The 22,019-nt window shown below is 35.0% G+C and overlaps 1 protein-coding gene across 2 annotated transcripts in view; it reads left to right on the top strand.

Moving 5' to 3' along the window:
* The window catches only part of LOC121732505, a 44,206-nt gene that overhangs the window by 11,572 nt on the left and 10,615 nt on the right, over positions 1-22,019 (top strand). The window contains exon 3 of one of the 2 annotated variants that reach the window (XR_006036389.1): positions 3,151-3,162. The exons of the other annotated variant lie outside the window; for it this stretch is intronic. The gene's annotated coding sequence lies outside the window, so the exon portion shown is untranslated. Of the gene's footprint in view, positions 1-3,150; positions 3,163-22,019 lie in introns of those variants that run through there. 2 annotated transcript variants of the gene reach the window in all.

Genomic DNA, 22,019 nt, shown 5'->3' with positions numbered 1-22,019 from the left:
TTTAAATTGGAACGCAGTTGTAACTTTTCTATTTCATACACGCAATTTTATAATTAGCTGTAATCTTATCCTGCCAGGTATAAAGCCTACATTTCCTATGCGTCGAACCGGATAGTCTAGGAATGCTAATTGATGCAACCACCAGGTCTTATCGGATTTTTTATGCACATCCGCCCTCTATACGAGTAGCAGCTGAGTAGTTATTAGAAAACGTAAGCAAAATTGTAATAGATATAATCTATTACTTATATTATTTTTTGTGGTATTATGGTCAATATATTTTGAGGTTTAAATTTTTATCTACGTGTGTTAAATCTTATCTACTATCCCGTAATATATTTATAATACTTATTGATATTAATAAAATTAAATAACTATAAAGAGAGACAGTAATTACTAATTATACTTTATAATATTATATTATTAAAATTACTTAGTCGGCAATAAAAACGGTTTATTATTATTTATTTATTACCCGTTATGTTAACCGATGGAGTAGGTTAAATCGACGTCATTTAATTACTATCTATAAACATTGATTGGAAGTTTAATTGAATGTAATAAAATATTTAAATTAATATTTATCTTCGTCGTCGTCCAGCTTCAAAACCTATATTTTAATGGGATTATAAAATTAATTATAGCTAGAGCTTAAATTTAATTTAGGTTTAATTGATAGGCAACTGTAAAATGTGTTTATTAATACTTATTTATTATGACGTAATTGCTATTACAAAACGACATTTTGAATATTAGATCAAGTTGTATGTAACTGTAATCAGTAATTCAATTAATATATATACAAGTTGTCCTAAGTATCTGAAAATAAATATTATTCTAATTTTTATTTTTTGTCTAGTCAGTAAATAATTGTGCTCCTACTTTTAGTAATTATTGTTTACAGTTCAGTGAACGCCATAGTAATTAGATGTAAACTCTTTGTGTTTTTTGTAATTTGTTTAGAGTGTTGTTTACTCTGTGCTAGAAATAAGACAAACATTTATGGAAAAAGGCTAATGTTTTTCCCGGTACGGGTGACTATTCATAGACGTGTGAGTGTCCGCTTAAGCGAGCCTTCGTGACAGTATAATTAGGATGGGCGCGGGCTCTCGGACTAACTTTAATATGACTTAATACCAGTACTTATGAAAATGCTAAACACTTTAGATCTGTAATCGAAAATTACTACAATTATTTTTTTCATGGAATAAGATAATTGAATATGGCGAAAGAAGTGTCTCAGGGATTGTAATTTTCTATGTTATCTTTTTCTGTCTTATCTCATCCCTTAAGAAGTCCACTGCGACGGAAAATTTTCATTACCGATGTGTTTATATTTTGTATAATATGATAACTTCGTTAGCAAATTCATTACAGTTAAAAACTGTCGTATGTCCTTTCTCGGGATTTTCCTTTTAAAAGCATTTCCTTACCACACTTCAGCGTGTAAGCGGCAAGTGTCAACGGACAGGTGGACAAACTTTATATTTATTACTAGCTGTTACCCGCGACTTCGTCCGCGTCAACAAAATGTGATAAGTTGATAACAAAGACAGAAAATTTTCTACTAAGCTAGCTGGTACCGACTAACTGGTATCTAATTTGGACCATATCATTCAAGATCCATATTATTCAAGATCAAAATAATTTTGAAAATCAGTCCACAAACGGCGGAGTAAAATACATAGTTAAAACATAAAAAAGTAAAAAACATATCCTTTTCTATTTTTGAAATCTGTTAAAAAGTAGCCTAAGTTACTCCTTATTACATCAGCTATCTGCCAATAAAAGTCCCGTCAAAATCAGTTCAGCCATTTCGGAGATTAGCCGGAACAAGCAGACATACAGACAGACAAAAATTCTAAAAATTGTTATTTTGGTGTCATGTACCGTCTAAATATTCATATGCATGTAGTGAAAAATGGTTATTTCAATATTACAAACAGACACTCCAATTTTATTTATATGTATAGTTAACAAACACACAAATTGACAGCTCTGGCTTTATGTATAGGCAGTATAGGCCATGGCCTATGGGCGGCAGAGTCCTAGGATGGCGGCAGAGTTCTTTCATAGGAGCGGCAAAATTAAAGTGGCCTATATCACCTATACTCATAAAAAATATAAATCCGGCCCTGCAAATTGATAGTATAAAACTACACAATAACTGCCTGTACAACTTTATTAAAATGTAAAAAAAACAAACACATTGTGGAATATACGCGGCAACCTTCGAGTAAGGCCATATTTAGGTCAGCCAACCCGCGGCCCAGCGGGTTGACAGGCTCAGTGCTTACGTGATATACCTACATGCGCCACGATGGAAGTTATGGAAAGCCCAAACAACCTGATCACCAGTATTACCACTTTAGAAGGTTGTCCCATAAGCTAGCTACCTTAGCTAAGAGGGCTTGCTTGGTAACGGTGCCGGTGATGTGGTATTTGCGACTTCCCCCAAAAAATCACGTGACCTCAAAATTTCAGGCTGGCACCGCTGCCTCTTCCCACCTTGGACAAAATGAAAATTAGTTTCTATAAATATTTTGCTAAATGATGATGCTGTTTACAGGATAAGTGTGAAAAAGCTGTCTAATAGCTTTGTCCACACTGTAACGTAAAAAGCGAGCGCATTCAATTATTGAATGCGCCAATATGAAAGTTGATGACGAAAATTGAAGATGAAAGTGCACAGTACATAGCTGCTATTAGCTATACAGTCCACATTATGCAATTTCATCTTCAATTTTTGTCATCTTCTTATTATTCAACTTTTGTTCGGCATATTAAATAATTGAATGGGTCAAAATCCACCCACGTTGAAAGAAAAGTGTCATAGCGAGCGCTACGATTTTCAACGCGCGTCACGGGCATGCGGCATGCCTCACGTTCGCTGTTGACTGCGCTATAACGCTTGCCCTTGATGAACAGAAAAAGGCACAGTGTGGACAAAGCTACTGAGTAACATTATTTTGATAGTTTTGAATTGTGATTTGGCCACGCTCCAAAACATGGATGTCAACATGGATTTAATGTTAACGTCAAACATTACAAAGTTAGTGAAGTATGTTTAGTCGACATGTACTAAACATTCCTAAAAACTACGAAGCTACATGGTATATAACTACTATGTAATATGCTGGGACCAGCCAGGACCAGTCTATTCCCACCTGAAGGACGCGGGACCGGTTTGGACCTAGGCTAGGCTGCTAGCCTGCTAGGTCCGTGTAATTGAAATCCTGTCTATGTGTTAATTGTCTGTCGCACAGCGCACTTAGATTAGTATTGATGTATGGCATTCCATGAGAAGGCTACAAATTAATAAAATATACGTGTGGCACTCGGGGACTGCCGCGGTAAAGCTATTGTATACCATTTTTATCAACGCAATTATAATTCGTATCCGTCACACGCACACAAACACCGTGCCGAGGTCTGTAACGACGTTTGACGAATAGGTTTTTCGTTACGGAATTTCTTGATTCGGTCGCGGTCGCTCAAAGCCCGCGATAAAAGCTAATAGTTTAAAAATATTTAAAGATAAAATCTTACATACTCCATCACTATAAAGTAATTAATACTTTAGGGGTGACTGGCAGTGGGAAGCAACTGTCAAAGACGTCTGGTAGTGGGAGACGAGATTCCTACAGTTATGGCGAAGAAAATAAGATAAAAATTGAGCTTTAAAATTTATCGAAGGCTCAGAATAGAACCGAAAGTTCCGGTCGGTCCGAAACTCCACAGTTGCTGGTCGTTAAGCCAGACCGCACATTATCCGAAATTTCTGATCAGAATAATTCGTACGCCCGCCGGAACTCAGTTTGTTCGTACAGTTTATTGTAGACCCCGCATACTATCAGAATTCTGACGTGTCAAAATGTATGAGCGGGCGGGGCGTCCGAATTTTTCTGATCAGAAATTTGGATAATATTGTACGTCCAGGCTAAGATTACCTCTATAAGGGTCATATACGGGAAAATTTTCAAATATAAATAAAATGGGTATAAAGTCTAAACTGAAGCTGAAAATATAATACGAATGTGCTACCTACAGTTGACTCTCTGCTCTTTCATTTCTTCATTAAAGTAAATAAACGGATAACAATGTGGAACGGTCATACGATAACAAGGCGTTGAAGGCAAGTAGAAAAATTGGAAAGCTTTATAAACTGAGCTTGTTAAAACCCTATTACAAAACTTTAAATGCAGTTCTCAACTAAGCGAAGAAACACCATTAATAATGGTGTGCGAGCTAAACGTTGTTAGGAACTATCGCAGTGGCGTTTGGACTTTGCAATATTAAAACCCATGAGTTGTTTTATTTTATTTTATTTTCGTATAATGGGGTCTCCAAACAGTCTTACATAAATATTAGTAAAGTAAAGTATGCAATTATAATATTTCCTAAATGTAAAACCAACAGCGGTGACCACAGAAATATAGAGTATTTGGACTTGGCAATTTTAAAATCCATGAGTTGTTGGGAAATATAGTAGAGTCTTTGGACTTGGCAATTTTAAAACCCATGAGTTGTTAGGAAATATAGTAGAGTCTTTGGACTTGGCAATTTTAAAACCCATGAGTTGTTAGGAAATACAGTAGAGTCTTTGGACTTGGCAATTTTAAAACCCATCAGTTGTTAGGAAATATAGTAGAGTCTTTGGACTTGGCAATTTTAAAACCCATGAGTTGTTAGGAAATATAGTAGAGTCTTTGGACTTGGCAATTTTAAAACCCATGAGTTGTTAGGAAATACAGTAGAGTCTTTGGACTTGGCAATTTTAAAACCCATGAGTTGTTAGGAAATATAGTAGAGTCTTTGGACTTGGCAATTTTAAAACCCATCAGTTGTTAGGAAATATAGTAGAGTCTTTGGACTTGGCAATTTTAAAACCCATGAGTTGTTAGGAAATATAGTAGATTCTTTGGACTTGGCAATTTTAAAACCCATAAGTACTGAGTGTTTCTTCTCTAGTAGTATCAGTAGGGACTTAAGTGTCTGTGCTTTCTACTCTTTGTTCTTCAGTTTGGATTATTTCTAATCATATTGTGTTAAATTTATGTATTTATGTGGGGGAAGCCCCATATTTAACAAATAACTAGAATCCATACTGTGTCTTGTCTGTCTGTTTGTCTGTCTGTCGGTTATCTCTTCGCGCCCAAAACGCTAAACCGATTTTGCTGAAATTTCGTATGGAGATACTTTAAGTCCTGGGAAAGGGCGTAGGTACTTTTAATTCGGGAAAATGTATGGCCCCCACGAGTTGCGGCCGCGTCATCTAGCTTCTAATTGGTGTTAAATTCTTGCCTTAACATCTTACATATTTAACCAATAACTAGAATACTAACTATAGCCTATAGGTATTAGGGCCCGTCTTTAAATTGTATGAGACGTTTTTGACAATTTTTTGTACACTTTATGCCCTATGGAACGTCGTGAGGCCTGACTCATGATGATGACACACCTTCGCTTGCTCTCTCTACTCCAAATGGGATGCAATGAGCCAATGAGATTTTGATCGTACAGCAGAATGTAGGCAAATATCAACAGACTTTAATAAACTAAAATGAAGACTCAACTCTCAAGCATAAGATTCCGTTAATAAAGTAAAAGTAAAAAGCCTTACATGACTCATTAGTCATTGTAGAGCTTGTGGGAATTTTATCCTTCAAATGTGGTTAAAAATGGGATCAATTCAGTAGGCTAAGTATGTATTTTAAACTATGGCATCTTGAGCAACCCGGCGCGGCGCAGTAGCAGCTACAATAATAATTATTGACAGCTGCGTATTTGTGACGTTGTCGAATGTAAAGCGTTAAGCGATGTTAATCGCTTAAAAAAAATATCTAAAGACTAGTATCTAAACTCTAAACACACCATGCCGAAGTTCCGCGGCGGAAGTTCAGTATGATTACATCAATGTCAAACGCATACAATATGACGCGACGGAATTTCGGCATGATGTGTCATCGGTCATTTAAAATACATTGCAGGCGGAATCATGCCGAACTTCCAACGCGTTTTTTCGGCCTAGTGTGTTTAAACAAAAAGGAGCTTTGAGACAGACTGCGCTCGAAGGGAAATTCGAGTCATGAGAATAGCCTCTAATCTTTTCGAATGGCACATGGTCCGTGAAGTTTGATTCAGATTTCAGACTTTGACTATCTCTCTTTGGAAGCGCTGCGCGAAAGTACCCCTCTGTCACGTTGGACCATGGTCCAATGGTAGATACTTATCATTATCGCAAAGTGTCTACAGTATGCACATTCAACGTAGATCATTGGCAATTAGACACGAATATACTTTTCTACACGTTCTATTTCTCCATCGTTGGATTCATATGCCAACGTGGCTGTATATTAGCAGTAAGCTACAGCCTACGAGTCCAGAGCAAATGAAAGATATTTTTTCATGTGGCCATCCGTCAGCTTGCTCGTTCCATAAATAAATTTAAACTTAAAATAAGCAAAACGAATGTGGGCGTCACAGTCATATTGGGCACAGAACTCGTTTTGATATTTGGGTCATAAGCTAATGTTCCGGAAATCTTACACTTGACGAATTGCTGGTGATGCTCATGTTACAGGCAAAGTTCTCTGACAAATGACAGGACCTTTGTGCCAGTAAAATGAAGATTAAAGATCATTGACAATAGGATACTTTTTATCCCGGAAAAATGTACGATCCCCACGCAATAAACGGATTTGGCGCAACGGGGTTGCGGACGTCATCTTACATCGAGTATCAAATAACTCCGAGCGTACTCTTCAACGATGTTTAAAGGATTAGATTTTGCCGATATCCTGTATGTCGTAGATGTAGTGTCTGTGTCAAGTTTTACGAGGATAATTTTTATCCATATTATTAATATTTGATATTATAATATTATTATATTATTGGCATGGTGGTGCTAGAGTAGAAAATTCTTGAGCGTTCTGAGAAAGCATTCGTTCCACTGACATGACAACGCGCAACGTGTTGTGAATGGAACTGGACGCGGGAAAAAATACCACCATTTGTGGTGCTCATTAGCTGAAACTAGTATTACCTAGTAGAACTTTAATAGATTTAATTAAAGTACGTAATAAATTAAATGCAGTTTACATACTTGTAACCTTTTAATGTAAGTGTCTACATAAGAATCGAACGTCACAAAAATGAATTAGAGATTTTTATGGTATAGGGAGCTATAATTTTTAAAAACTCCTATTATTTTCAGTACGTGATAATTTTGACCATAATAATCCTTTTTAAATAGCGAAATCAATATGGCTCTTATTTAGGTACATTTAATACTTTTGGAATATCAGGTACTCATCTCATACCTACTCTACCCATTCTGTCTACTCTGGCTCTACCCTACAGAGTTCTTATTTTAAATTATTTTAAACCTGTCACATTTCTTGACATTATATTTTTTTCACGCCACTATGCCTTGAAGGCAGGCAAATGCAATGATGCAGAAATCCGTGTGAGTTATTGTCTATGTCTATGAGAGACGAAGGTCGTTAACCCCGGGTGACGAGTGACGCGTCGTGGGTGTTTTCCCAATGCCCAGTGCCTCATTGTGTAAATATTTAATCGACTATTACGGCTATGATTTCTCAGTATTTTGATTTCTGGTATTTTGTTCTTAGCACAAAGATAGAGGAAAAAATTTGACGATTTAAATGTACAGCTCGACAAGGCTTTAAATGAACGTGGCGAGAAATGAAACTAACGCTGTTTTCATACAATTGTAACATTTTTGACAGAACTTCTCCTTTACCAGCAGCGCCCATTGACATATTCATTTAAAGCCTTGGAGCACTTTACTTAGATAAAAATTCTAGAATCACCCATGGAAAAATATTGTAAGAATTATTACCTATTTAATGTAATAATAATTATTATGTATGACGATTAATATAATAATAGAGGGTTCAAAAGATTAATTCTCATAGAACTCACTCACAGGTAGTCGGTAGACTACTTATTTCTAAACTAGATGACGCCTGTAAGTTGTAACTCCGTTGCGCCAAATATCGTTTCTCGCGCAGGAACCTTATATTTTTCCGAGGTAAAAAGTATCCTATATGACCTATCCCGGGACTCATCATTCACTCCATACCAAATTTAAGGAAAATCGGTTAAGCGATTTGGGCGTGAAGAGGTAACAGACAGACACTGCTCTTTATATTATTAATTTATTAGTATGGATTCTTAAGGCCGGAAAAATCTAGTCTTCTAAATAGCATAACGGTCAATCCAAACAGGAACTAGACCAAGAACTTATATAGATTTAGTGTTTCCAGTCAATAATTTCGATAATCGTTGCTTATTGTTTTCCAATAAGGAATCAGTGCGAGAAAACTGAAAAGACATTTTTATAAGTATAACACCTGCTTAGCAGAAATTACTAGACCGATTTTTATATTATTTGACACAAATATAGACCACGGGAAAGGACATACGCTAGTACTCTTGCGGAAAAATGTACGGTTCCCACTTAATACCTTATTTTGGCCGAGCCGCGCGGAACGTCTAGTATTATAGACAAGTTAGACGTGACTATCATATTTTACTATTATACGCCCTTTAGTAATGTAGCCTAAGTGCTCTTTACTTAGGAAACTTTCACTGGTTTATTTTTTGCGCACGCGACGCATTCATGGACCAAATTGCAATGATTTCAGTTTCTAAACCATTTCACTGGTTGCCTCTTTCATTCCTAATTCAGTCACATAACAATTGAATAGTGTGACCATGTTTTCGCCGCTTTTTGGACTTCTCTTAAAAAATTTTGGAGTTATGCCACTTCTAATAGCAATAACGACTTGAATAGTATGTGTCAAATGTTAATATAGATTTTTATGCATTTTCGTACAATAAAATAAAAAGTTGACTTACTAACGAGCATAGAATATTATTTTAAACAAAAACATAATTTGGCAAGCATAATATAATTGATTTGAAATGACTTTTGCGAAAGTTATTACTACATTTTTACGTTAGTGAAAGAAATTACTTATAATCCGACACTAATAATGATTATTTTTTCCAGGTAAATATTTTGAATCAACAACACATAGACTGGACTCGACAATGTACTATCAGAGAAGTTGATTCCTAGGCAGATGGGGGACCTACGTAGAAGTTTGATCGCGTTATGTCAAACCCAGCCGACAGATCACAATTAACATTGAATTGACATGATCCGACCAAATGACGTTGGTCTGTCAACTGCCTAGGAATCAATTTCCTAGATGGTGCATGTAAATATTGAAGGTTGGTAATACTAGCTAAATAAACACAATTATAAAATTTCACGGACAAAATTGCTAATTTGCTTTTTGCTCACGTTTACGTGCTTCAAGTTCTCATGACTCTTGACTCTTGGAAGATTTTTTTTGGTAACAAGCATAAAACATGGAGGATACCTAATAAAGCCTTACATAGCAATTACAAATTATCATAATTATCTTTATCCTGGTGAGAAATCCCGTAAATTTTTTATTTCGAACTTTGACAACTAAAAAACAAGAATATCAAAGGGCCCAGGTCATAGGTGACTGTGCGTTTGATGGATATATTTTCCGTAAAATTGATATTGTTAGGTAGGTCTAACTAAAAAAAATATAAGTGCGTTATAAGTTAAAAATACTGACGATAAATTAATTCAACTTTTACTTTGTTTCACTCGATGTTTCCTATAAATAGCCATAAGGCTGTACTGGTATTTTCTATCCTGTATAGTTAGTACCGTATAACTAGTGACACATACTTTTATGGCCTGGTTGCCTCACCTTCTCTTATTTTTCTTGCAAACAAAAACTGACAGAACTAAGTTAACAAGGTTTTTACGATAGTAGTACCATAGATATAGACATTATAGATACAACAATATTACTATTACTAGTGTACAGTTCGACAAGGCTTTATTTGAACGTGGCGAGAAAAGGAACTAAACGCTTCTATCATACAAAAACGTGTTTGACAGTTCTCCTTTACCAGCAGCGCTCCCGTCAATGTCACCCACGTTCAAATAAAGCCTTGTCGAACTGTACGCCCAACTCCGTTGCGCAGAAATCCGTCTATCTCGCGGGTACCGTACATTTTGTCGGGATAAAAAGTATCCTTTGTCCTAATTCCTAAACCGGGACTTTTGAGTAAATATTTGATATTTCCATAACAAATATCAGCAAAATCGGTCTAACTGTTTTGTCTAAAGTCCCGGTTTAGGAATTAGGACGAAGGATACTTTTTATCCCGACAAAATGTACGGTACGGCGATTTAGACGAATTATATACTTTTATTTTACAGACATTTAAAATAATATTAAACTTATGTATCGGGTCTGGGTATCTTAAGATTTCTAAAAACATGAGCTGTACAAAATGTAAAGTTTCTCGTACAAACGAAACTCTACATTTTGTTTTACATATTATTTGAATAAAAAACAAATGACACTGAATGACATTGACAATGTAAAAAGTAAAGATATTCGTGATAAAATAGTCGTAAAAACTACGACATGATCGCAATGAAAATTCGCAGGCGCACATTAATTTACAATTTAAAATAAAATATGTTGTTGACATGCGATATTTGCTTACACATGACATCTATTGCGGGGTATAAAGATGTATCGATTATGATTAAAATTACGTGCTAGAATTCTTTGCTGTCAGATAGGAACTCATACATGTGCCAGCAGTCAGCACGAACGTATTACTTATATCCAAACTATACGAATATTAATGCATGTTCAAATAATATATTATGCTACTAAATAAAAACCCGAGCAATTTTGTGGTACACTTTACGGAAAAACTAAATCGCCTATTCATTTGTGCTTTAACATAGTATTTTTATTTATATGTAAGTAGATCTACGAATAATAAAAACGAAGGAAACGTAACTCCCATATTATTACCGTTTTAAATTTGGTTCCATTCGAACCGTCATGTAACGTCAGCCTTTGTACCGCTTAAGGTCACCTAAATATTGCAAATGTATTGAAATGTGTACCTAAGGTACACTTTTTTGATAAGTATTTTGGAGCATGTTTTTTGACGGAGCCTTATATGTATTATCATCGGTCAGTCAAGATATGGTAGTAATCATATAGAATACAAAAAAAACTGCCTTAAATATTGTTATTACTACGCAGAAAAACGACGCGAGCCCTCACAAAGCTCAGCTTTTAGCATAGTTATTCGTAAATCGAACTACCATGGCTAGTCTTGAACTAAATAATATATAATATGTATATAGTGTGTGTCTGAACAAATCTCCCGTGGCAACCGTATCTAGATGTGAACAACATAACAATATATCTAGATTCTAGACAGGAACAAGGCTAGACTTTATAAAACATCTTTATCTAATCGCGTGACGGGTGATTTTATGTTCTGTGTTTGTGCTTACGTGGTTCCCACATTCCCAGGTTTATCCATAATATTAATATTATTATAAATACGAAAGTGTGTCTGTCTGACACCTCTTCACGCCCAAACCGCTAAACCAATGTTGCTAAGATTTGTTGTGTATATACTTTGAGTCCCGGGAAAGGTCATAGGATAATTTTTATCTCGGAAAAATGTACGGTTCCCGCGCGAAAATAATTTCGACGCGCGTTAAAGAGGAGTAAGTATACTACTACTTCCTTTCCTACGCCACGTCGGCGATCTACTCTCCCTCCGTCTTAGGAATTTTCGATCAGGTCACGTATTTTGACACCAGTTTATTATTTTTATTGTTTACTATCCCAAAAAATGTGCACTTCACAATTAACATACGCCACAAAAATGTTTTGTACAAATATTAAATAGTCTCACGTAGTTGCGTATTTCGACAAAATATTTTTCTGTTAAACTGCACGTGAAACAATTCGATATTGCAAATCAAATCACATTCTAGACACGTGCGAAACTATTCTTCTACTTTATAGTCTATGGTGAAAAATAAAGATTTTATGTCTATAGCCACAAGTTAACCGATTATACTGTTCTGAGTCTAGACATGTGCTAAATCTAGAAAACAGTGAAATAAAATATCATGTCGTAGCCGGTAGCAAGATGTTTCTTTTTAGGGTTCCGTAGCCAAATGGCAAATAACGGAACCCTTATAGATTCGTTATGTCTGTCTGTCTGTCCGTCCATATGTCACAGCCACTTTTCTCCGAAACTATAAGAGCTATATTATTGAAACTTGGTAAGTGGACGTAGTCTTTGAACCGCATTAAGATTTTGATACAAAAATGGAAAAATTATTAAAAATTTTAGGGATCCCCATAGATACAACTGAAACAAAAAAATTTTTTCATCTAACCTATGCGTGTGGGGTATCTATGGATAGGTCTTCAAAAATAATATTGAGGTTTCTAATATCATTTTTTTATAACCTGAATAGTTTGCGAGAGAGACTCTTTCAAAGTAGTAAAATGTGTGCCCCCCCCCCCTCTAACTTCTAAAGTATGGGGCATGATAATTCTAAAAAATATATATGATGTACAAAAATTGGTTTGAACGAGATCTAGCTAGTAGTTTTTTATACGTCATAAATAGTAAACCTTAATTTAACTTTCATTAAATCAACTGAAATATAAAAATAAATCGAGAACCTTTTAATTTCATAAAAATAAACCTTATTGCTGCTGCGGAACCCTTCATGGGTGAGTCCAACTCGCACTTGGCCGGTTTTTTTTAAATCATTAATGACTTCCTGTTTTTTATAATAATTTGGCAAGTATCTGTAATAATTTTTATTACTTTATCATAATAATTTATTTTCTTCGGCAAATTAGGACAAAAAACTTGTCAAACAAGAAGAACGAATTAATGATTTCGTTTATTTTTGACATCAATAATGTGCAATCTACAAAGGAAATTGGTTTATGCAAATGTGTAGAAATAAAATATGGAGTCTAATATTTAAAACACTCTTGTCATTAATTTCAATATGTAGGCTAAAGTTTTTAATAAATAAATAATAAATTCATGGTAAACATTGAAAAATAAAGGAAGACTAAGTAGATACCGACACGAAAAACAGAGAAAATATTTCATTCGAATATAGAACGTCTGAACTCACAACTGTCAACGCAGCCACCATTCAAAAACTTTCTGATGGTAATAAGAACCTTACCGAATACGTGGAAAGGAAAAACTGAACATGACTGAACCTTCCCAAAATCATGATCACGCTTTTTCTGTAACTATTTTTTATTCGAATTTTAAAAATGTTGTAAGTAATTGGAAGAAAGAAACAACCTAAGTTTATAGGACAAAAAATCCTATTAATTTTTGAGAATACTATGAGTGCCAACATTAATCCTGTAGTATCCATTCTTAAAGTACCAAAATAATAATTATTATTGTTATTATTGCGTATTTCTCCAGTAGTCGAACCTAATGCTGAATATTAGTGGAATTATAGGTTATTTTGAAAGCATACTTATATCTCAATGTTTGAAAGTATGTTTGTTTGTCACAACGCATGGCGAAACACGCTAAATGTAAGGATAACCGCTAGGGTCTATGACCCGTCTGTTTGTCACCACCATTGTTCACTCACCGTTACTTAAAATCTATAGGCTTTACCGAGAAGACCTCATACCAAGAAGAATTAATTTTAACAAATATAATATGTGCGTTGCGTACTTTATGCCTTTGCTGAGAATTATGCAATCTTATCTTACTTCCCATTAATCAATAAGAATTCAAGAATTCATCATTATCATCGCCAACCAACACCGGCCACTTGTCACTGCTATGACTTTTTTTTGCTTCTTTGATTACATTAGTCATATTTATTATTGTATTTATTACAATGATCCACTGTCCAGGCAAATAAAATAAGGCACTCTCTGGGTATTATTATATAGCAGTCTACCTCCTCCTTGAAAATGACTTTCCTATGGATTATTAAGAACTAGATGACGTCCGCAACTCTGTTGCGCCAAAACTCGTTTATCGCTCTGGAACCGTAATTTTTTCCGGGATAAAAGTATCCTATCTCCTTTCCCGGGACTCAAAGTATCTCCATGCCAAATTTCAGCAAAATCGGTTCAGCGGTTTGGGCGTGAAAAGGTAACAGACAAACACACTTTCGCATTTATGATATTAGTATGGATGGATGGATGAATGAACCATAATAATATCACAAGGCGATGGCTAATTTTCGGTGTCAAGAGCGCGACCGCAATTCGAATCTTCACTTTCTACCTCCTTCCGTCGTCTTAAATATTGTCATCCGGGAAATAGCGGCACTTTACTGTTTAAATTTAAAAAAAAATTCGTCATCCATGTATTTTTTTAATTTTTGCTAGGACAGATAATAAAAACAACTAGATACCTATCTTCCGCTACTTTATATGCGTTAAACAGTAGCGGAACCATAGATAAAGTATTATAAGCGGAACCTTTCATTTTTCCGCTATAAAAATAGCCTATGTCGTCATTCTTTCCCCCGTCTACTGTATAATATGTATTAGGTATGTAATGTTACAGAATATTTATACATCTATATACAGGGTGTAACAAAAATAAGTGATAATACTTTAGGGTGTGTACGTGTTCCTTGTAGAGAGTTCACTGTGAAAGTAGCAGCGCTGAAAGACCAAAAATTTTTTTCACTTTTGTATGGGAAAAGTCGTGACGCTCGGGCAGGTTGCCCATACAAAAGTTAAAAATAAATTTCGTCTTACAGCGCTGCAACTTTCACAGTGAACTCTCTACAAGGAACACATACACACCCTAAAGTATTATCACTTATTTTTGTTACACACTGTATATAAAACTCAAAGGTGACTGACTGACATGGATCTATCAACGCACAGCCCAAACCACTGGACCGATCGGACTGAAATTTGGCATGCAGGTAGATGATATGACCTAGGCATCCGCTAAGAAAGGATTTTGATCAATTCCACCTCCAAGGGGTTAAAATAGGGGATGAAAGTTTGTATATAATATTTCTTAACGCGAGCGAAGCCGCGGGCAAAAGCTCGTATTATTATAAATCTGCACTTATTAGCTTAGCTTGTTTAGATAAATCTAAAATATAAAACATGCAGCCTGAGATATTATGTAAAAACTAAAAATATAAGCCTCCATCCGAGTGCACTTAGAGGGAGATAAGCGTAAACATTTTAATGTTAAACGCATATTTCATCGCAGCTAATTATCATAGCAGAGTCTAGTCTTGGCGCCATTACCATGGAGAACTTTTTACTTTTTTTCTGCGCTATTACGCTGCGACATTATATTTATAATGGCCGCTATTTAAAACAACATCCTACAATATAAAGGAAATGTTAACGACTTTTGCAAACGTGAGTTATTAACTTATCATGTGAATCAGACATAACTTAGTTATGTTGCAGATAGTAAAATTAATTATAGAACAAATGTTTTTTTTTTTCAGATTAATATAATCTTTCGCAAAAACCGTCATGATAATAACTATTAGTAATATGATAAATACTTAATAGAAGTTGTAAAGAGCGATACAATCCTAAAATTGCGTAGAGTCAAAACTTTTTTCTCGACTACGCCTGTAGCGAGCGGTAGCACGGCGACCAGCGGAAATGCGAAAGTATGGATATACTATAGTATATGTCATAATGTAGGATATTATTTGAATTTTTAGAACTATAGTCTGTCATAAAGTGGCTTTTTAATTGAATTATTCGGAACTAAAAAAGATCGGAACGGCACCTTAAGTTTATCTCCACATTTTGTGACTATAGTCTGTGATAAAGTGGCATTTTAATTGAATTTTTCGGAACGAAAAAAGATCGGAACGGCACCTTAGGTTTATTTCCACAGTTTGTCCATACTTTCGCATTTCCGCTGGTCGCCGTGCTAGCACTACAGAAGGTAGGTCTTTCTCGACTCTGTCGATTTCTTCGCGATGAATGATTGCAAAAATCAGGTCACAATATCAAGATATTATGCCAAAATAACCTTCAATTAAACAAGGTAGAGGTACGGACAACTGCAATTTGTGAACCGTTGCAAATGCAATAATTCGTGAGATCATAAAGTGACTTTGCCATTTATCATACTTCATATTTCCTGTGTCTTAAATCTTATTCCCGCAACTGCAAGACACAACCTACAATTCGAAATTTAAATAAAAATTAAAAAGTCATGCTCGCTGGGTTAGAAAATATTTTTGTTCTTGTTGTTGTTTTGTTCATGTTTTATTTTAAATTTTTGCTAAACTCCTATAAATAGTACAATTAATACATATGCGACAGTTTTAACTACAAAATTAAAAAATAACTTTTTATGTTTTAATCATAAAAAAAGTTTTTTATTAGGGTTCCGTTATCCGTACCCAAAGGGTGAAAACGGGACCCTATTCATCAAGTCATGAGACTTCAATGTCTGTCTGTCCGTCTGTCTGCCTCCAGGCTGTATCTCGAGAACTGCTATAGCTAGTGTTCTGAAATTTTCACAGATTGTGTATATCTATAGCTGCTATACCAACAAATACTAAAAACAAAATAAAATTAATATTTAAAGGGGGCTCCCATACAACAATCGTGATTTTTTTTGCATTTTTTGCTCGATATCAATAATGGCAACAGGTAGGCACTTGATATTTTCACAAAGGCCTTAATTATATGTCTATTGATTATAATTAATATTTAAGAATAATATTAAAATATGATAAATTTAAAAAATCCCATACAGAAACACAATTTTTGGTCTATGTTTGCTCTATATCAGTACGGAACCGTTCGTGCGCGAGTTCGACTCGCACTTGGCCGATTTTTATTTATTCGTAACTCGTATCGTAAGTTTATACTTAACGTATTTGAATAGAGCACAAATAATTTTATGAGTAGCGCTCTATCTATTGAATTGGCAATCTTATCTTCCTACTAGGTACTGATTTTTGTTTTTTCTTTGAAATTAATATTACGAAAAAGCCAATAAGGATTTTCTGTAGTATGAACTCTATTTCTTCACTTTTTTGAAAGACTATAAATAGTAGTACTATACTCCACTCGGGCTAACTTGTCCCTAGCGGTCATTGACTCCCTGTCAAAAACTTGTCATTTTCCATATAAAACCACGATTGAAAATATCTGACACTTCATTGTCAATCGCGGTTTATATGGAAAATTACAAGTTTTTGACAGGGAGTCAATGACCGCTAGCGACAAGTTAGCCCGAGTGGAGTATAGGTACCCGTTACAATAATTATTTGCTCTAAAAGACGACATAATGTTATGATTGTCGACATAATATTGTTTTGGTGTGGACGTGCTAATGAGCACTTGTTGTCATGCTAGTCGCTACGCTGATTAATTGCACTATATTATTAATATTATGTGTTATAATTATTTATTACTAAACACGCGACTAGCATATAATTTTTTTGCCGATTAAACTTGTATTTTGTAAGGATAATCTTATTTGTATCAATCTTTAGTTCTTTATACCGAAAATATTATTTCGACCCTCAGTGGCAGCCGTAGCCGAGGGTAAAGTGAGCATCAATCCATCCATGCTAATATTATAAATGCGAAAGTGTGTCGGTCGGTTACTTTTTCACGCCCAAACTTCTTATTTCTGAACCGATTTCGTTGAAATTTGGTATGGTATCTCCAGTTCGACAAGGCTGTATATGAACGTGGCGAGAAAAGGAACTAACGCTTCTGTCATACAAAAACGTCATTTTTGACAGTTCTCCTTTACCAGCAGCGCCCATTGACTCCATTGACATATTCATTTAAAGCCTTGTCGAATTGTACTTTGAATCCCGATTCCCGAGAAAGGGCAGGATAGTTTCAATCCCGGAAAAAAGGAACGGTACGTTGAACGAAGTTGCAGGCGGGCGTATCTAGAGGTAGTAAGGAAATATTTCTTTAATATAATTTTAAATAACGTTTTAACGCTATATGTACTAAATATACTTGTTTATGAATATGCGTGTCACATTTCGCGTGACGCCAAAATAGAGTCGTATAAATCAAACGGTTGCGTTTCTACAAAACTGCTGCTCTCGAGAGGAAATTTCATATCACGCGCATTAATCGTGTTTAAATATTTTCGTTATTTTCCATCCAACACGTCTGTCAATGAAGCGTTATTACAAGTATTAATGAAGGTGACAAAATTATTAACCCTTCAGCGAGTTATGATGACGCTCATTGACATACCAAGATCTCAATTCCCAGTGTAAAAACACTGAGGGTTCGGACTATAATATATTATTTCAACGGTGCAGTGAGCCCGCGTAGCGTTATAATTTCAGAAATAAATAGATGCATTAATACTAAGCAATTATAAACAAAAAACAATGATTTATTCCATCGCAGACTATAGCTGTTTTTTACGGAAGAAACTTTAGTAGGATCATCAATGTAGAGCCTAAGGGCTAATTTGGAAGTTATGTTTATTTAACACTAACGTACAATCATTGTTTTTTTGTCAGTGGAAAAGTAACATTTAAGGTTTCGTGCTGCAAATATTTGAATAATACTTAATAAATAAATAAAAATAAATAAATATATTACGGAATTCATTATAGTTGAATAATGGTCAACAATGTCTAGTCGGTATTAATCGATTGATTGATCTCAATTCCCACATATGGGACATATCACATACCTGATATGCAGTAATTACAATCGAAGTGATATTTTTAATTGTCTTATTAATGTGTCATTATTGTATGTAGTCTGTATCACCGGTCACGGATTGGCTGCCGGCAGTAATGGTTGCATTTCGTGACACTTATCGTTGTTTTTGTTATAATTTTGGCTCGCTTTGCAAATTACAATTAAGTAAGTAGAATTATTAATTCCTTAATGTCATGGAAATTTGTCAATTTCTATAATTTTTTTATTGGGGAATATTATCTATACTTAGTTTAGCGCTAATCTCAGGAACTGGTCCGATTTAAAAAAAATCTTTCAGTATTAGATAGCCCATTTATCGAGGAAGTCTATAGAGTATAGGCTATATTTTCTCACGCTAAGACTAATAGAAGCGAATAAATAGAGGAAAATGTGAAAAAAACGGGGAGAAATTATCTGAAAGGGCTTATTTGAACGCGCTAATCTCAGGAACTACTAGTCCGATCTGAAAAATTCTTTCAGTAGTAGATAGTTCATTTATCGAGGAAGGCTGTAGGCTATATTTTATCACACTGAGACTAATAGGAGCGAAGAAATAGAGGAAAATGTGGAAAAAACGGGGGAAATTATTAATTCCTTAATGTCATGGAAATTTGTCATTTTTTTTATTTTTTTATTGGGTAATATTATCTATACTTAGCTTAAAGTTAGTTTTCCTTGGAGTTTCTTTGTCATAGATTCCACATAGATTTCGCACGCAGCTGCTAGCTAGCGCGAGCGTTTGCGCCCTCGGTACTTGGGAGTCGAGGCGACATTATTTATGTATTTTAAAATTATGTAATTGCACTGACATAAAATTTACGATGGAAAAAAGTCGGAAGTCTGTACGCACTGTAATTAAACTTTTTTTTATTATTTTTGTTACTGTATTAAGCACAATATTATTGAATGAACGAAAACAAAATTGAAAAAAAACCGTTAACTAACTGCCGTTTTGTAATACTTCTCGTTGGGAGATATAATTACTTCAAGTGTGAAAAAAACCTGACTGTAAGATAATTATAAACGATACATTAGCATCTTAATCTCATTTCTAAGATATGTGAAATAATTAATGACGAATATTTCTTTATTAAGATCTTTTAAGATGGTAAGTAAATAATATAATATCTATACTAGTATTATAAAGCGGAGGAGTTTGTTTGTTTGTTTGAACGCGCTAATCTCAGGAACTGGTCCGATTAAAAAAAAATCTTTCAGTGTTAGATAGCCCATTTATCGAGGAAGGCTTTAGAGTATAGGCTATATTTTATCACGCTAAGACTAATAGAAGCGAATAAATAGAGGAAAATGTGAAAAAAAACGGGGAGAAGTTATTTGAAAGGGCTTATTTGAACGCGCTAATCTCAGGAACTACTAGTCCGATCTGAAAAATTATTTCAGTAATACATAGTTCATTTATCGAGGAAGGCTATAGGCTATATTTTATCACACTAAGACTAAGCGAAGAAATAGAGGAAAATGTGTAAAAAACGGGGTAATAATTAGAAAGGGCTTATCTCACAAAGTACTGGAGCAATTTTTCGTTTATTTGGCACAGATAAGAAGTAGACCACGTGAAGGATCATAGGCTATTTTTTTGTGGACAAATTTGTCTAATTTACGCATATAAATAAAAACATCTAATTTACGCGGGCGAAGCCGCGTGGAACGTCTAGTGTTTTAATAAATGCGAACGTTTTTATTGTGTGTCGTAAAAGTTACCGGCATTATAATAATATTACGGCATTAAAAAATCTTTAGAAGGAAAATATAACCGTGTAATTACTCAGTTGTTCCAAGACCGGCTAAATTAAGAATGTGCGGTTACAGTGAATCGCTGCGGTTACAAAAAATAGTAAATGACAAAATGGTAATGAAAAACAAGAAACAATGGCTACAAACCGCATTCTTAATATAAAATGGCCAGACTTCTACCACTACGACGACTAAAACAATACTTACAGCCGAACATTCAACTTATTATTTTCCGAAGTCGGCTATCAAAATACATAAGAAATAAGAATACATAACTAGATTATCTTATATCTTTAAACGAGTAATCCAAATATATATATGTATATTTGTTATTAATTGGTATAAAATTTAGTATATAGGGGGTTTCGGGGGCGATAAATCGATCTAGCTAGGAATCATTTTTTTTTTTTTTTATTATAAAATTGGGGCCGTCTATAGACTGTTCGTCCATATCCTTTTTTTGTTATTTTATTATTTAGATTTTTCGCACCAAGGATAATTGAAATAATATTATGAATTTTAATTAATTGTGGTCCATCACGCAATGGACACTTTTTTTTTTTTATATATGTGTATATATATATTTAATAGAATAGAGTATAATATGTTATACATATAATAAATAAATATATACATTTATTGTTTTATAAATTGCATAATAATAATATTAATGTTTTGAACGGTGAGGTCCCAGTCGGTGTGGCGGCCAGTAGATCCGACATTTTCCGATTTCCTTAGATTTTATGCTGCTCCACCCTTTGCCTTTAGATGTTGTGACATTGGCTTGGTGGAGAGGGGTCACTCAAGCTGGGTGGAGTTTCTAGGTTGTTGAAAAGATATCGTTCTGTGTCGAATCTACCCGCCATGTGGCTTAGGACTTTATCGTTCCTGTCTTTTATAGCCATTTTTATATTATAATCTTTTATGTGTTCGGCTGACACCTCCGTGGCTCTTTTTATAAAGCTTGCCACAGCGTCTCCATCAGTGTCAGTGTAATAGACACAGGTGTTAGTGTGCCGGGATATAGCTACAACTGCATGAGGAACGCTGTCATGGATTGCCAGCTTTCGGGACTTGGTCTGTATGATGATCACCGAAGGACTCGTTAATCCCTGAGCTTCATGGATTGTGAGGACGCGAGAGTCCGTTCCCGATCCATAGCCTGTATTAGTGAGGGCTGCTTTCTCCTCTTGTGTGTGGACAAGATACAGGGTATTTAGATCGGTTTTAGGTATTCTCGCTCCTGTATACTTCATTAGCTTTAGGGACCGCACAATTTCCTTCGATGAATAGATGTTATTATAGACCATGTTTAAGGCGTATGCCACATCCATAGGGCCCCTGTGTGGGCAAGACAACTCCTGGGTGATGCTGGTTACCAGGTTTGGACGAGTGTAATTAAGTTTAAAGAGGTTTTCACGCTCTATAAACGGAAGTTGGTTAATATCTCCAATGAGAATGACATCGTTGGCGCCTGTTAACTGATTCGCCATGACGATTGAGCCGAAATGGTTCATGAGGGCCTCGTCAACTATCAACCTTTTGTAGGTTCCTTTTGTCCCATTTACCAGCAAAGAGGCCATAGGAATCATTTTTAGAAAATGTCTTTTTATTCGTGTTTTATTGAATACCGAGCAAAGCTCG

Source organism: Aricia agestis, chromosome 12, assembly GCF_905147365.1.
Source record: "Aricia agestis chromosome 12, ilAriAges1.1, whole genome shotgun sequence".
NCBI classification, from domain to species: Eukaryota; Metazoa; Arthropoda; class Insecta; order Lepidoptera; family Lycaenidae; genus Aricia; species Aricia agestis.
The sequence above is the reverse complement of the archived record's forward strand: the minus strand, read 5'-3'. Positions and strand labels throughout refer to the sequence as shown.